General features: G+C 40.2%; 1 protein-coding gene across 4 annotated transcripts in view; it reads left to right on the top strand.

Annotated features, from left to right (window-relative positions):
- MYO16 (myosin XVI) overlaps window positions 1-18,203 on the top strand; it is a 418,633-nt gene that overhangs the window by 150,021 nt on the left and 250,409 nt on the right. The window lies entirely within an intron of this gene.

Below are 18,203 nucleotides of genomic sequence, written 5' to 3'. Positions count from 1 at the left end.
TTCTTCGTGCTTATAATAGCATTGCTTACCTGACCGCAGTTGTCAGATACGTTTGGTAGGAGTATCCCATTCTAAACATTGTCACTACTCTTGGCAAATATAGGATAAAATTTCGAGAAGGTAAAATTTTGTCTCTTGTATTACCTTGGTCTGTTCCATGTATATACTTTGGAAGCCTGTGTATCCCTTGGGTTCTGTGTGTACTCCTAAACTGATAAACAAATCAGAACAGAGATGCTCATCTCTAAAAACTCTCGTATTGTGGGTAACTCTTGTAATGTGGGCAACTTTCAGAACTGCTGAATCCTGTCAATAGGAACAGTTCTAGAGGCACTTCTAAAATTTCCCCTGCCTGCTTTTGCAAGAAGCCCAATCAAATAAAGACGCATTAGATATTTCTACCCAGGGTTCTATCTAAAATTATTTTTGATGCCCTGTCATTTGAATATTGTTTGACTTAGTCCCTGTTTATTACAAGCTGTCTTCTTCTGAAGGTTCTAATTATCTTCTGATAACTAGGGATAAATAGGTCATCTGATACATTAAATTTTCAGTAAGCAGGGGTATGTCCATATGGATTTTTGCAGGTGGTGTTTGAATTGTCTATATTATTTGCACTAACTTCTGATAAATTTGCCCACATTTTATGCGATCAGCACTTTTAAAGGCAGTATTTCCTTGACTGTATAAAAAATAACTTTCTGCTCTTCCTTCTGGAGTGGGAATAATAAATAGAGTATTGTAGCAGAGAAAGGGAAATAGTTATGTGAGCAATAGTTTTTTAACCATACATTAATGCCATCTTTAATAACATTTGACAAAGTGAAGATGGAAATTGAGGTTGAAGGGAAGTATTTTTCACAACTCTGAACTGTCTTTGTGTGAGCATTTGATATTAGGAATTACTTTGCCTTGAGGTTGGAGTTTCATGGGCCATGGCTAATGTGTAGCATGAGTCTGGATAATGCTAATATGAGTTACAGGCATCTTCTGTTATACCACAGTTTTTAGCTGGAAGACAAAATAACAGTTAATGTACCATAATTAATTACTTTCTTTTAGATAAATATTTCTTCTGGATTGACTTTACGGTATGGACAATGCCATATTATCTGTTTTAAAGATGTGAGCTAAAAGGTAACAGCATGGTCCTGTAACTGAGACCTGCGCAAATTCTGATCCCTGGAAAACTGTCACAGATGCCAGTGAAGGTTTGCTCAGTGAGGACTTCAAAATGTTTCCTGAAGGGAAAATAGAAAAAAAGGAATACAAGGTGTATGTGGATTCCAGAAGGCTATTATTGAAGACTTAAGCACACCCAGTTTCTGATTTTTTCCCACTTTTGATGGTCTCCATGTTTCTCTGGCTCAGACAAGACAGTGGCTTGTCATTCATCCACTTAGCTGTGGTAACTCACTATTTCTGTCCTCTGGTAGTTTGCAAAGACAAAAGTAAAGCTTGTTAGCTGAAATGTCTTTCACTGAGGGCTAGGAGGGGCTGTAGCTGTTTGTAATGTGATGATCTGCTGTTATGTCTTGTTGGAAGAGTATTGGAACTGTAGGCACTGGTTTTGGAATAAATGCAGAATGAAATACTTGAAGCTATTTCCTTCCATCCCATTTTACCCAGTGGTATAAGTTCCCAGGGATCTATTTATGTCTTCTCCATTTTGTAGCTGTCAGCAAGGCAGGGCAGGGGGCATTGGACAGTACAGCCAGGAAATATATCCCATTCCTACTAAACAGGCAGCCAATGAAGAACTTGCCCCTGAGGCAGCTGCTAGCACATGAGGAAATGTGGAGATCAAAGGTAATCCATGGGGGTCTGGTTGCCGTAATGCAAATCAGGTAGTAAAGGTCAGATTCATCGATCGTTTGCCTGACCGTATTAGTGCTTGGGGTTTTCCCCTTGGGACAGGGCAATGTTTCTGTGGATGCTGTATGAAGGAGGCTCCTGTAGCAGGCTGAGAGTGCTGAAGTGCCTTTCATTTAAGAGCAAAGATGCATAGGCTCGTATGCATTTGTGCCCATATGAAACCTCCAAGAGGGTATGAAAAGCAAGCAGATTTACTAGAAGTATCAGCTTTGTCTTGCCTCACTGCCTTCTGAGGGCTCGGGACAGGACACGCTGACTGCAATTCTGTCAGGCTGGGGTATGTTCCTGTTCCATCATCTCTAGGCACACTGCAACTTTGTATTTTGCATTAATTTCCTGTACTAGTTTTTATATTGAGTGGAAACACTAGATCATATTTGTAACTTAATATCCAAAGTGCTGTGTCCTATTGAAAATGCTACCTGAGCTACAGCCTGTCCAAGCACCCTGGCTTGGATACTGTTCATGCTTTGTTAGCTGGAGGGAAGCATTTTGTCCACTCTGTATCACTTCAAATGGCTGTAACTTTAAACCAGTACCCACCGCTTGCAGTCTAATTGTTCCTCCACAATATACACTTTCTAGCTTCAAACACTTTTACTCGATACATAGGAGTGGTTAACCTTCACTTTATTTGTGTACTATTCAAACAACCATCTGATATATATTAATACTAAATAACATTTAATTTAACTAAACATTAATACTGTTGCAGTTTAGTAAATTAACCTGATCTACTCAGGGTACGTAGGTTCTTCACTTTGTAGAACCTAGCTTTTTCTTTTTCCTCTTCATTTTTCTTCAGCCCAACACCATTATTTATTATTATGAATTCTCTGCTCTAAGAATCAGCACTGGCTCATTAAAAAGGCAAAGGAGGTCAAGCTGTTCAGCTGACCACCTCCTCCCCTCTGTTCCCCCACCCCACAGCATCTGGAAATTAAATGGAAAAAATATAACTGGTCAAATCCTGAGTCATGTCTCTGCAATTCCATGATATATTTAGTTGGATCCTGACCCACTGTCAATGTCTCCATTTTTGAAACGTGATGTTCAGGTACTCATTAAAAGGCTCACTGTCATATCGAGCTCCTATGTTTAGTTCCTTTTCTCAAGATAACTATGATTGTGTTATGAACTACAGGTTTCTTTATGGTTTGCTGTTACACTTTAATTTCAGAGCATGTCACAGATAATTCATCACTGAGCTGTACTCTTGGTGTCACACATAACAGGTTGATAGTTATGAGTTTTCTTTTTTAATGTATTTTTGGTTTGGTTTTGGGGTTGGTTCTTTTCCCTCCTCCCCGCTCTCAAATTGTCACAGAATGTGTTGGTGTTGACAGACCTAAAGCTGAGAGCAGCAGAGAGAGAAAGCAGCTGAGAATGTGTTTTTATAGTGTAGTTCACTTTATCTACCATCATCAGGAGGCATCTTTTAGTGGGCAACATGAACGTAATGTTTTCACCATCTGTAATGCAGATCTCGTCAAATGAAACTAGGAAAGCAGAGATAGTATGCTAGTGTTTATACAGCACTTTGCACAGTGGAGATTTATTATTTGATTGACCTGAAGGCATTACTGTAATAAACATGGCAGTTAATTAATTAGAATGGCAGAGAGCAGTTCTACATCCTCAAGAATTTTTACATGTAGATAAAGGAAAATTGGGGTTAGAAATACACGCAATATGCGCTTTTTACTAACCTTACTAGGAAAAGCAAATGTAGCTACTGTCCGCCAATCACTTAAATGTTTCTTTATGTGCTTTTTGGAACATAGAATTGAGGCATAAATAGCAATTCTGGCATAGAAGGTTAAAAATACAACTGTTTAAAAAAATTGAGACTGAATATTTTTCCTCCCTCTATTCTTTTTAAGAACTTAGGAAAATCTGTGCTCAGCTGTCTGCAAAAGGGAGTTATCCTTGAATTATTCATTAGATTTATGGTTGCCACCAGCAGATGAGCAGTGTTAGTGTATTTGAACAGTATAATGCTGTCCAGTGTATATGGGCATTTAAAAATATTACTCAATGGTTCTGATGTCATCTAAGTTTCACTATCCTCTGCAAAATTCTTTGTGATATGAGAATGACATAGCACTAGTGGAATATTAAAAATCAAATGGGGTGAATATAGAGAACCACATAGAATGTGACAGGTCTCCAGGTAGTGAATTGGAGTCTCAGTTGAAAGACTACATCTGTACTCTTTGTAACCAAGGAGAGTTATAGAACCATAGAATGCTTTGGGTTGGAAGGGACCTTTAGCGGTCATCTAGTCCAACCCCCTTGCAGTGAGCAGGGACAGCTTCAACTAGATCAGGTTGCTCAGAGCCCCGTCCAGCCTGACTTTGAATGTTTCTGGGGATGAGGCATCTACCACCTCTCTGGGCAACCTGGGCCAGAGCCTCACCACCCTCATAAGGAAAAAATTTTTTACTATATCCAGTCTGAATCTACCCTCCTTTAGTTTAAAACCATTACCCCTTGTTCTGTCACAGTAGGTGATGCTAAAGAGGTTGCCCCCATCTTTCCTGTAGTCCCCCTTTAAGTACTGGAACACCACAATTAGGTCTTCCCACAGCCTTCTCTTCTTCAGGCCGAACAACCCCAACTCTCTCATCTCGTCCTCATAGGAAAGGTGCTCCAGCCCATGGATCAGGGGATCCAACTCAGTCATGTGATGTAACGGACAATTCTGAGCTCATTCCTGAACCTGACAGTATAACAGATAATCAAACATCATCTTTATATTTCCAAAATGCTGACAGCAAATACGAGTGTATGCAGCTGTCTCACTAAGTCCTTTGTAAACCAGCCACTCATATGCTACTCTGTGGAGTTCATCCATTCCTTTATTTGGCAGCAGCTTCTCAAGCAATCCATAGGTGAGCTGCCTTCTCCATGTGCTTTCTGGCTTCAGGATCCTGTATTGGAGATGTGGGCAAGCAAGCACCTTAATGGTGGCTCTCAACCTTCCAGCTCCAGCATCCCAGCCTGTAGCTGTAAGCTCCTCTAATTTTTGTTGGATGGAGTGCCGTTCATAAATGTATTAATTTTACAGCCTAACTGTTGTGTTCATTCGTGCCTAACTACCAGGCACAAGCCAGCTTCTGGTAGACGTTCTTGGAGACATCCGGTTTCCCTATTTCCTTCTTGCTACTTGTCAGTCTCATAGTGCCCAGTATCCTCACTATGTCCAGGTAGAACACAGCAGTAGAATCTGGACTATGTGCAAGGGACAGGTATATTTAACTAAACAGCTTTTATTCAGATGTCCTTTTGCAAAGCAATATATGATTAGTCATCTTATTGCTGAGAGATTCTTGTCTAGATGGACAAATCAAGCAAAAGGTGGAAAGGGAAGTTGAAGAAAAGTGTGAAGTATTTTTTAAAATTACTCAGTATCAGAAAGGATGCACAGAGAGACCTTGGATCTGTTGATCATAGCCCAGTGGTTCATCCACAAGACCTGTGTAATGAACTCAGAAGTGAATGCCTTTGTGTATTTCACACTGTGTGCTCTATTGAATAGCATCTACTGTCATGCAGGCTGAATATTCTAAGAGAAATACAGTTGTGGTTAAATTTGGAAGCAAGGTAAAATCTAACAGAGGGAGGTGATTGTTCCTCTCTGCACTGCATTGGTGCGTCCCTACCTCAAGTACTGTGTGCAGTGCTGGATGCCTCAATACAAGAAGGACATCAAACTATTAGAATATGTCCAGAGGTGGGCAACCAAGGTGGTGAAAGACCTCAAGGGCCAGACTTAGAGGAGCGGCTGAGGGCACTTGGTTTGTCCAGCTTGGAGAAGAGATGGCTGAGGGGTGAGCTCACTGCAGTCTACAGCTTCCCCAAGGGGGCAGTGGAGGGGGAGGTGCTGATCTCCTCTCTCTGGTGACCAGGGATAGGACACAAGGAAATTGAATGAAGCTGCATCAGGGAAAGTTCAGACTGAATGTTAGGAAAAGGTTCTTCACCGAGCGGGTGGTCAGTCACTGGAATGGGCTCCCCAGGGCAGTGGTCACAGCACCAAGCCTGTCAGAATTCAAGAAGAGTCTGGATGATGTTCTTAGTCATATGGTTTAGTTTTAGGTAGTCCTGAAAGGAGCAGGCAATTCGACTCAATGATCCTTATGGGTCCCTTCCAACTCAAGATATTCTATGATTCTAATACCGGATATTTTCAGGAAGACTGATATATGATTTATCATTTGAAGAGAAAACCGTAATATATATTAAGGTATATTTCCTCAGTTCAGGGAAAATTTTTTGCAGAACTTATAGCATCACAGTACACACCTCTCACTATTTCATACAGAGAGATTTGGAGGGGGGAAGGTTTAGTGTAGGATTTGTTTTTGCATAACAGTAAAAAGCATCTCTAAATGTTTCTGTGATTTTTGGAGTTAGCTTTAGAAGTGTTGGACTCCATTAATTTATTTGAATTCATGAGTGCCAACTTCATTGGACTGAAATTGAAAACAAAATTTCATTCATGCTGTATTTTATAGGTAGGTTGATTGGATGTAGTTTTAGAGCCTATCAAGTAACTTCAGGGCCAATTTCTCACTGAGAGCTAGGCTACACTTACAATAATTTTTGGTAGAAGGCAGAGAAAAAGTATCAAGAAATACTGCATAAACATTTTAGCCACAACATTCATGCTGGTAAAATGTGAAAAGTATAATCAAGCCCTGGGCTGGGGTTCCAGCTTGGGACTTGAAATTATTTTTTTTTTATAAGCCACATAGCTTTCTCTTATCTTTATCAACTGTGACTGTTCCTGCTCTGTCTTTTTGTAGTCTGGCATACTGCTCAACGTGTAGGTCTGTGGCGTACTCCTTCAAGCCATTGTGTTCTTTAGGAAGCCCATGTTGTCTAGAAACTTCTGTCTTCCTTTGTCCTCATTTTCTTTGGCCCTCAAATTGTTGCAAAAGACATTGAGAAGGATTTTGGTGCAATGATAGTGTTCCCAGGAGGTGCTGGGCCTTCTAGGCCACCACAATGAGAGCAAATAATAGAGCATGTGGAGTGTGCAGCTGACTAGGGAAGAGGTGGGGTGAAAGGAGGGTTTTGTAGTCTGCATCTCATTACAAGGATCCAAGATACTAGAAAAGTAGTATTTAAGGCCCTGCAAGGGTAGAGAGTGACTTCCGCTTCTTCAGCTTGTGCTTGAGGTATCCCATGCCTTACAGGCCGTGTGTTGGGGAATCTGGTGAAGTTGTGTATTCAACACATGGATGGAGGCAGTTTGTATCACACAACAAACTGGGTGCTAAGCAGAAATCGCATTTATGTGGGAGCAGTGCAGCTGTGTCTCTATTCTTGTGACTCCAGAGGAATACGAGCTTCTCTTAGAGGGCAGACATCCTCACCTTGGTGTGATAAGAAATCATTTAAATTTGTAGGTTGTATATTGTTGATTTTATTTCTAAATCTTCTCACTCATCACAGTGCTGTAGAACTATTGGGATTTTCATTGCAAATCAAGCAATCAGCAGAATTAAGCTATTGTGGAAATTTAGCTTTCTTTGTATTGAAACTTAATGATCCTACAAAAAGGTAATTACATGCTGCATAAAGGAAAGAACACAGAAGAAACTGCACAGGATATGCCATTAAACAGAATAAGATTGTGCAGGTTCAAACTCAGCCATCTGAACAGTTCCACTCTCTCATAGAACACAGAGTAAAGTAAGTCCGGTGTAACATTTCATAGCTCTCACCCAAAAGCCCAGCACCTCAGGTGTAGTGCTAGGCTATTGCTGATGGCAGAAAATCATCCTCTGATTTTTTTTCTGAGTATGCTTGAATGTCATCTCTCCAAGTGCCATGAACCGCCCTGATGCCGTTCAGCTGGTGACGCCTGATAACATTCTATTTTTGTATGGGTCTTTTGGAAACACTTATTTAAAAGGCTTGTACCAGCACTGCTGCATTTTGGCTGACAAAATAAAACCTGAGTGAATTCAAATTTGACTCCAGTTCTAGTATTAGTCGAATGTTTTAAATTTGACTGCGTCTTCACCTATGGAATTTCTTAGTTACTTCATCCTTTCCTGGTTTAGTCCCAACTTTTTTGATAGGCTGTTTTATATTCTCTATAGGATGCCTACTTTCATTTTAATGTAAAATCCCTTTTCCAAAATCAGATATGGTTTTACTGGAAGAAAATTGTAGGAACAGGTTTACTGGTGGGAGTAGAAAGGAAGTTATGTGGGGCTGTAACTCTCTTTTCCCCTTCCCCATACACTCGGTATGGAATGCGTCTGAAGTCAGGTAATCAGAGAGCAGTTGCATGGTTATTTTGTCCTTATTCTTTGCAGCTGCATTGGACTCTTTTAGCAAGCAAAATGTCATTAGCTTTAGAATTTAATGAAAGATCTTTATCTTTCAAAGTTTTAGAAACAATTAAAGCAGAATACACAACTGCTTCCTCAAAGAAAGTACTTCTGCCCTCCCACTCAGTCCTGTCCAGTACGACTTCCTCAATATTTAAGAGGAAGAGGTAAAGGGGAGAGAATGAAGAGCAGTTAGAGGTTGGGAGGGGATAGTGGGTAACAGTTGAAAGCATAAAGGAAAATGTGGCCTAAAAGAAAAATGATCCTTCTATCTTTCTGGAGGCAGTTATCAATATCTGGTAGTTGTAAGAAACTTTAAAAAGTCTTTTATATGAAAGCTGTGGGCGTCTATTTGAAGATTTTCTTCACTTGCCGTCTGCAGAGGCTGGTGGAGGTGCGATGAGCGTAGGAGGGACCTTCAGATCGTGTGTACTACTGGCTTACAGCCTTTCATCATTGGTGACTGAGCTAAGATAGAACTGATCTAGGTGAAAGCTCTTAATGAGTTGCTGAACACCAGATGGCAACAGTCGGGGGAAACTGCAGAAATATTAGTCTTTCTCCTTTAAGACTAGGGAAAAGGGATGAAGCTAGCTGGTGATGCAGCACTAAAGGTGGCCCAAGGAGAGATAAGAACAGGAGCCTAGCTGGATACAGCAGCTCTGGAAAGCATTTTGTCTTTGAGTGCTATCATGAGAGTAATGAGATAGCCTCAGGGTGAGAGTAATGAGAAAGCATTGGAAATTTCCATTGACAAAAGAAATAACCAGTGAAATGGAATCTGCAGTTCACAGTACAAAGAATGCTAAATCATGGGATGAATCAAACTCTTTTAACACAGGAATTAGTCATGGAAAGTAAAACCTTTCTTCAGAGAAAAGACAGTGATTTTTTTCTGAAGAGCCTGTAAATGCTTATTGGATGTCTAGAAATCACCAGGACACTGTGGACAACAGTGGGAGAACTGAATCTTTATGGCAAAGACCTCACCAAGAAAGGTACTGTTTGCTAGCAGAAACATCATAGACTGTAGGAACTGGCTAACAGTAACACTACTCAATGCTAATTTCAGATGATATAGAATATAGCATATTTACAAGAAGACAGAGCTTAAAAGTTTTAGCTTATTAAAGAGGGGAAAAGAGACCATGAACAGTAATCACGAGATTCAGTTGCCAGTAAAAATTAGTTAAGTAAATATTAGAGGTTGCTAGCCTGGACTATGAGTTGGGAGCCTGGCTATTCTGTAGCACATTTCACAGCTGGGAATAAGGAATCAGTCTAAGAGGAGGCATGGTTCTAAAGAATACACACACACATTCCCTGACCTCCAGGTGCTGGCAGAAAGTATCTGGATTTTTATTTTGGAAAGAATTTGGGATTGAGGGGGTGACTTATAACATACACCAGTGCTAGAAACCAGCAGATCTGTATAATTTGGAGTCCTTAGCATCAGAGTGTTTCCAGAAAATAAAAATTCCTGGAGGTAAAGAGTTAGACCTGTTGGGAAAAATAACACCCCTGGTTTTGGCTGGAGCAGGTAAGGACAAATCTGCCAAGAGGTGGACTGCATGCACAAAGATGGGGAATTTTGGACCAGCTCCACTCCAATTCTCTTGATTCCCAGGGAAAGAGGATGAAGGAATGAGAAGTTAATGAAAATCAACATCTAGCATTAGATCTTCAGTAAACATAGATTTGTGCTATGAAGAAGATGGTCTGGGAAAGTTCCACCACTTTGGCAGTGGGATATTTGTAGAAGGTGAGATTTATTCTTTACTCCAGGTGGCCTCTGCTGCAATCAGTGACACAGTTACCCTCTGGGTCGCTCTCACGGAGCAGCTAGGGAATGCGAGGAAATCTGTTGGCTGAACAAGAGAAGTGAAAATCTGCCTTGTAGTCAAGAACTTGGCAACAACAAGACAACAGCCTAGTTATTAAGAGAGAAACTATGGGCCTGGGAGTTACTGGGGTTTCTTTAGGATTGCTCCTACAATGCAATTTTATTTAGAGTTTTCAGTGTTAACCTTGGGAGGAAAAATACTTAGGAGTACGATAATGCAATACGCTGATGACAAAGCTGCGACGCCTTGTCAATTTGGGTGAGGATTAGAACGTCATGCAGGAAGAATAGGGCATCTTTGAAGACTTTAGCAAAATGACTGCGTTGAAATGTAGGTGTACAAAGTACAGGGTCATGTTCTGTGTAATGAGTAACAGGCATTTCTGTGATACACTTGAGAATAATCAGTTGGCAGTAAGGGAGAAGACCTTAGAGCTTCACAGAATCACAGAATGGTAGGGGTTGGAAGGGACCTCTGGAGATCATCTCATCCAGCCCCCCTGCTTGAGCAGGAATACCTAGACCAGGGGGCATAGGAACGCGTCCAGGTGGGGTTTGAATGTCTCCAGGGAAGGAGACTCCACAACCTCCCTGGGCAGCCTGTGCCACTGCTCTGGCACCCTCACAGGGAAGGAGTTTTTTTCTCATATTGAGGTGGAACTTCCTGTGTTCCAACTTGTGCCCGTTGCCCCTTGTCCTGTCTTTGGGCACCACTGAAAAGAGTCTGGTCCTGTCATCTTGACACCCACCCTTTAGATATTTATAGGTATTGATGAAATCCACCCCTCATTCTCCTCTTCGCCAGGCTGAACAAACCCAGGCCTCTCAGTCTTTGTCTCAGCCTCCCAGCCAAAAATTATTCATGTCACCTGTAAAAACTCGCTTATCTGTGCACTGAAAAAGCTTTGAAACAAAATTTCCTAACCTGTTTTTAAAACTGTTCCAAATAAAGCATTTCAGTGGGTTTTGCACCCATTTGTTAAAAATAAAATGCAGCGCCTTCTCATTAGTTTGCAAGAGCAAGCGGTTGACATCAGGGAAGATGGGAATTTCCTAGCCAAATTTCAATAAAAACCTTTGCTTAATTGGTAGGTGGGGTGAAAAATCAGTATTGTGATTTAGTAAGTGCCACCAGCAATGCACTTCTTGTTTTTGGATCTATATACCATTGTGAGCTATCTTTTCCAGCTATGACAGACATGAAAACCAAGTATTGAAGTAAATTGAACTTAGAACCAGACCTTTGAATCACTGTGTCATAAAGTGTTAAGCCAATAATTTAAAAAATAATGGAGCTTATTCAGTCACATTGTTCTCATTAAAAATATTAGTGTTAATAAAAACAGAGCAAAAAGGTTTTTGTACCATTGATAAATAAAATTTAAATTATTTTAAAATATTATTTCTTTCATCTTTATCTCGCCCTTTTTAATTTCTATTTTTGTGTATATTTTATACCGTACATAATGTATTAGTACAGTAGTACATGTATATAATTTATAAACAAATATACAGGTATTGGGGGTGTGTGCTCAAAAATTTTTACTGAAGGTGTGTGCAATAAGAACAAGATGGAGGTTCCTGGTCTAGTGATTAGAACAGTAGCCTGGGATATGAAAGAACTATCTTAGTATTGTGTAATGTCTGTCTGTCCTAACTGGGACACTTCTCTCAACCTAGCATGAAGGTCAGCCAGCTGTCAGTCTGCTAGAAAATGTGTATTGCTGTCTCTCTTGAAGCTGGGGAAAGGGAAGTCTACAAGGAAAGATGTGGCTTTGGCAGCTTAGTGAGTTGAACGGCTTGTTTGCAATGATTTTCAGTGTGCCCTTGGTGTTAGGTCTGGTGGAGCACGACATACGTGTATGCTGTATTTCCTCTTACGGGAACATTTACCTACCCAGATCTGTGTCACACCCCACGCCCCCAGCAGTAAGGAAAGGTTGCCTTTGCCTTTTTCTTTAGGCAATCCTGAAAACTATGACATGTTCAACACAGGTGAGACCCCTTCAGTTCCTTCTTTCTCTTGCCTTCTTTGCACAATTAATCATGTTACTCACAACAGCCATAATAAGCCCCAAACATACATCTTGTCTTTTGAGATCTCTCACCGTCACCCTTTTCTTGAGGCTACAAACAGTGAGTATCTCACAGAAAATGACTGAACCTTGCAGCATCTCCAAATTTCTGGTACAAGAGAACTATGGCAAGGATGGGAGATGTGATTGCCAGGCTTTGCAGGAATCTTGTCAGCTGCTGTCTTCTGAAAATAATAAAAAAAAAAAACAACACAAAAACCAAACAGGAGAGCGGGATATTCTTTCATGTAAGTTGACACCATGTTATTTATTTGGTAGAGCTGCAATGCCCAAGAAAGCCCCCAAACCAACACCCTCCCCCCTCAATCTTACATGGCTTTTTGTGTGTTTTCATTTGGGAAACACTGGAATGAAATATCACTCTGGCCTAGTTTGCAATGCATAATTTAGAAGGGCTTGGGAGCATGAACCTATGAAAAGAGAACCATCAAATGAATCTTCATGAATTCTTGAATTTCTGAGTGAGCTAATGCAGCACTGATACACTTTATCAAGAATTCAAGGGCAACTTGTCTTGATATGCCACCACAAAGATGGATGTGTAAAGTCATTGAAAAGAAAACTGCTGCCGGAAAAACCGGCTTACATACTGAAAGCAGATGGTTTAGGTAAATTATAGCAGTGCAGGATTAGCGGAGGAAACAACTGAGGTGACGTGAGGGTCAGTAGAAGGCTCCTGTTTGCACATGCTTCTGAAGACTTTTCAATTAGAATAGGAAAGGTGGAGAAAACATTGATTTCCCAATCTAGAATAATTAGTGTAGACTGTGTGTGAAAAAGTAAGTAATCCAGTTCAGTGCAGAACAAGGTAAGATAATGAGACTGGGGCACATAATGAAGTGTAGGAGGTAGACGTGAACTGAAAAATAGGGGGAAGTTGGATGTAGGTTTTTTTGTGTTGTTTTTGATAATGAGCTTGAGCAAGACGTGGCTGCTGTCTGCAAGGACGAAAGGCTAAAAGGATGCTGGAAAACATGTATAAAGTCTGGAATATGAAAGCACAGGAAAAAGTGGCTTTTTATATGATTTCTGACTAGCAGCTGCATCTCCAGCTACGTACAAATCAAGGTTTATCAATTTAGACTTGCCCTCATTTCAAATGACTGTCATTAGAAGCTATATTTCAAACTTTTAAAACACAGTAAATAACATTTTTCCCAAATGTTAAAAGATGGCAAGTGTTCGTTGAATTAAAATAAGTACTGCAAGATCACTGATATTGCATTTCTTGAGAAGAAGGACGCTCATTAAAATTATGAGAGTATTGGAAGTTGGGAAAATGTATTTTTTGGAATGAAGACCAGAGAACGATAAGGGAGTCATTATAGACAAATGTTGCTGGGCAAGATGATAGGAAGGTGATAGGTGCCTATCACCTCGTCATTTACTAAATTGCACTATATGAATGCCAGTAAAAAAATCTGATAAAACACATAGATACGTTATTGATTTCTTTCAATTTTGTATAAAAGCCTGACACTTTTCCAATATATGCATTAATGGATTGAGAGTGTTTTATGCAAATAAACCTGGAATCTTATGTGTGATTAATATATAAACGTCAGCTGTGGTTTATGTGTGTACTGGTAGGAGTTATAAGTGTATGTTTTCCTTTTCACGTAATTGATGAGAAAATTTGGCACAGGGTGTGTATTTCCCTCATATTTGTTTTAGGATACTGCAGTCCCGCGCAGCAAGTTGCTACTTTTTGTGTCTGGAAGGTTTGGAAATCTGCTGCGCTTCATCCGTTACCCAAGCGCAGGAAAGTGACAGGATAATCTGCTTGTCCGGCAAGTTCTCTCGTTACACGCTGGTGTTCTGAGAAGCCAGTTCCTCTGTATTAAGGTGACTGGTGTACTACACTTGCTAAATGCATTTGGTGTTTCACACAATGACTTGTTTGTAGAGTGTGTCGATTTAATTAGTAACCAGCAGGGCGGTGTCACCCTGAGCGCAGATTAAGCTGCTCTCCAGTCCCTTCCCCCTACGCTGGGAATAGGTTGATGTTATCAACCAAAACAATGAGTCTGTCTCATAACCGAAATGCAAATTAACTGAGTTAAATTAGCAGTTTTGTACTCTTAGCTCCTTGCGTGAAATGAATGCATTTATCTTTGCAGAAACTGTACACTGTACAGAGCTATCAGTTATTATCTACTGTTTAATCCCTCGCTTTTTATACCAGAGACATGTAGTACAGAGTTTTATTTTTACGATGCATGTGTATGCATTAATGTAGACTTTGACTTTTTCTCTGCATTAGTGAAATGGTAATATCTAATGTCATTCCTGAAGTAGTGCTGTTTATTTCCATGGGCCATTTGAAGCTTATTTAATTTACACACATATATTTATTTGTGAGCGTGTATGTATCTCAGGATGGACTGGAGAAAGAAAATCAGAACATTCAGCATCTGTATTTTCCAAGTTGCATAAATACCGTCACAGATATGAGAGTGTGCATAGACGGGAACAAAAGACTAGTGTCCCACACGGAGGGAGTGAGGAGAAGACCATGAGGCGAAACAGGGTTTTCATTTTTTCCCTTAGTTAGGTTTTCCACCATTTATGTTGTTTCAGTTGAGCCTGGAAGCTCCCAGCTCCTCAAAATCATCTTCCAGTCTGTACTGAGCCATCAAAGTCAGCTTCCTTTCTGTGCTGCTCCACGTGGTTGTTTTGTTTGTTTTGCCTTCAACAGTGGTGGGTTGGGGTCGGAAACCCTTTGAGTGAAGCTGCGAGGCAGGACTTTCCCCAGCTGTTTTGTTTGGAGTGTCGTGCGTGCGCACGTGTGTGTGTGTGTGTGTGTGTGTGTGTGTGTGTGTGTGTATACACGTATGTACGAATACTCCCCATGTATATGCATGCATGTATACACACACACACACACACGCGCACACACACTGAACTTAGGAGGAAACATATCAGCAAAAGGTAATTCTTGCTGCCCTGTTTTCCTACTTGTGCCCTACCCTTAGCAGTACTAGAGCTGGTGGTCAGAGGATGCTTCCTATCCCCATTTTGCCTACAATTAAACTGTGCCTTACTATCTACCCAACGTTGTAGACAAACGGCTGTTCTTAGTAACCCCAGGGAGTGATCCTTTGTTTCCTAAACTCTGAGATTTGGTTGACCTTGTGTAATTACAAGCTTTATTAACAGTTACTACAAATTAACTTTTAACTCTGACTATAGTGTCAGATTTAAAGACTTTTTGACAGGGAATTAATTCCAAAGGCTCGTTCCTTGCTGTGTGTGGGAGAATTTCCTTCTATTCGTTCTAAAAATAAAAGGCAATAATTTCATAAAGTGACCTTTTGTTGCAGTATCATGAGACAGGGACTGATCAGTTTTCTGCGTGCCTGTCATAATTTTTAATGATTACAATGAAAATAAAAATGAAAAGGAAGTGTGCTCCTATACTGTTATCAGAGGCATACAGTGCTTCAGTAATTTCATTTTTTTCCATAAGCCCTGCTACTGATGGGGAATGTGCAAGTCCCATGTGCACAGGCAGATGGGGAAATTTTAGCCTTTAGTCGTCAATGCTCTTTGAAGGTTCCCTTTTAATTCCCTTTTCTTGCCAAATAATTTGAGAGTTGGCAATATCAAGTCAAATACCCATCCTTCCGCACTTCAGCCACCCTTTTAGTTGACCTCGTTCTGATCTTTTGCATTTTTGCTGCAGTGTCTTAAAAATAGAATTGAAAGTTGTTGTCAGCAAAGAGAACTTTTCTTTGTGATATATCATGCAAACAGATTTTGCTATAATTTTTTATTGTCACTTCTTTAGTCTACCTCAACTTCCTGTATAAATACCTAATTACAGTGAGAAAATATATTCTGAGATTTATTCTTCATTTTTTTGTTACTTTGAAAGAAAATTATTTCCTTAAAAAAGTTAAAGTATGTCTTAGCTTATTTTTGTGACATTCTGTGTCGTCCATCCAATTCATATAATTAACCCAATTAACCTTTCCTTTTTCATACTAAGCAAAAAGAAGGAGCTTCTTCATGCTTTTAGCACCGTCCTGATATCCTAGTGCCTCATCTTTTTGCCTCTTTTCTTTGCCCATTTTCTTTTCTTGTGGGAGCCCTAGTACTGGACTTGAACATGTTATGCTCATGGTCCAAGCTTCTTCATGGAAGTCAGTGTCACACCAAAACTCCTATAGCTTCATTTGCCCTACACTGTGGCTAAGCTAGAGTGTCCCATCCCTGACCTCACATCTAGCCAACAGGCCTCTTTCCTCACAGAGTTAAAACCAGCAGTAATTACGTATGAAGAAGAAATACCAAGGCTGATACAGTTAGTGTTCAAATTGTATGGCAAAATTTGGTCATGCATTTGAGCTACAGATTTTGTTATGTTAAGAATGATTAGTTGAGATTGTTGGGAAAATATAGAATAAAGTATGGAAGTAAAGAAGCAGAAATGGATATAACAAAAATAATTCTGTCTTTCCAATTTCTAATCAAACTAACTTGATTCTGCGTATTTACAGAGATTTAGATGGGAGAAGAGAGGAAATAAAAATAATCTCTTGAGGTAAAGCTAAGTCAAGAAAAGCTTTATTTAAGAAGAAAAGACTTTATTTAGCTTAGAAATTAAGACCTTAAATTCCAAGAAAACTTGGCAATATATGCTAGGAGTCAGAATACGAAGAACAACCATGAAAGCTGACTTGCCAACTAATTGAGATCCATGTATGTATCAGTGTGCATTTAGAATTGCTAAAACGTTCCCAAATCCTCATGAATGTTGCAGTGCTAAGGCATGGAAATAGTGGTAACTTGATGATGTGGTTTAACCCCAGCCAGCAACTATGCATGGCACAGCCGCTCGCTCACTCCCTCCTGGTGGGTTGGGGGAGAGAATCAGAAGGGTAAAAGTGAAAGAACTTGTGGGTTGAGGTATGAACAGTTTAATAATTGAAATGAAACAAAGTAAAATAGTAGTAGTAGGAAGAGGAGCAGCAGTAATAGTTGTTGTTGTTCTAGCAATAGAAGTATCTGAACTACCTAAGAAAGTTCAAGATACTGAAAAGTTACTGTAATGAAGGAGGAAATATCATAGAATAAGGTAGTGAAGGTGCCGTTCTGTATTTCCTCCATAAAAAACCTCTCACGGGAAGAAGTATAATTGCTAATTGCCTCCATGAGGTGGTACCCAAAGTACTGTTGTAACAGCTTCGGTACAAAACCCAAATATCAGATAAATCTCAAGGCCAGTGTTTTAATAATAAATCTCGCAGGCAAAACATCACTAATCACTGCAGAGCACAGCAGACCACAAACACCAACACCAATCTTTAACATGGTCAGCAAAAACAAGAGCATGGTGCATATCGGACAAACTGATATTGAGAACAGACGGATCAATATTGTGACCAGCAACTGTTATTATCTCAAACCCTTCATGCCCCACGTTGGGCACCAAAAAGGACTGTCGTGGATTAACCCCAGCCAGCAACAGTCACTCGCTCACTCCCCTGGGGTGGGGTGGGGAAGAGAATCGGAAGAGTAAAAGTGAAAAAACTCATGGGTTGAGAGAAGAACAGTCTAATAATTGAAAAGAAAGAAAGTAAAATAGTAGTAGTTGTAGTAGTAGTGATAATGATCATGATGATGATAATAATAATAATAGTAATAATAATATACAAAGCAAGTGATGCATGATGAAATTGCTCACCACCCACTGACCAATGCCCAGCCTGTCCCCGAACAGTGGTTGCTTCTCCCAGGCCAGCTCCCGCCAGCTTATAAACTGAGCATGGCATCACATCGTATGGACCTATCCCTTTGGCCAGTTTGGGTCAGCTGTCCTGGCTGTGTCCCCTCCTGGCTTCTTGTGCACCTCCTCGCTGGCAGAGCATGGAAACTGAAAAGTCCTTGACTAGTGCAAGCACTACTTAGCAACAACTAAAACATCAGTGTGTTACCAACCTTTTTCTCACACTAAATCCAAAACACAGCACTGAACCAGCTACTAGGAAGAAAATGAATGCTATCCCAGCTGAAACCAGGACACTTGAGAAATGT

This window comes from Phalacrocorax carbo, chromosome 1, assembly GCF_963921805.1.
Source record: "Phalacrocorax carbo chromosome 1, bPhaCar2.1, whole genome shotgun sequence".
In the NCBI taxonomy this organism is placed as follows: Eukaryota; Metazoa; Chordata; class Aves; order Suliformes; family Phalacrocoracidae; genus Phalacrocorax; species Phalacrocorax carbo.
Note: the sequence above shows the minus strand (reverse complement) of the source record. Positions and strands in the feature narration are given on the sequence as shown.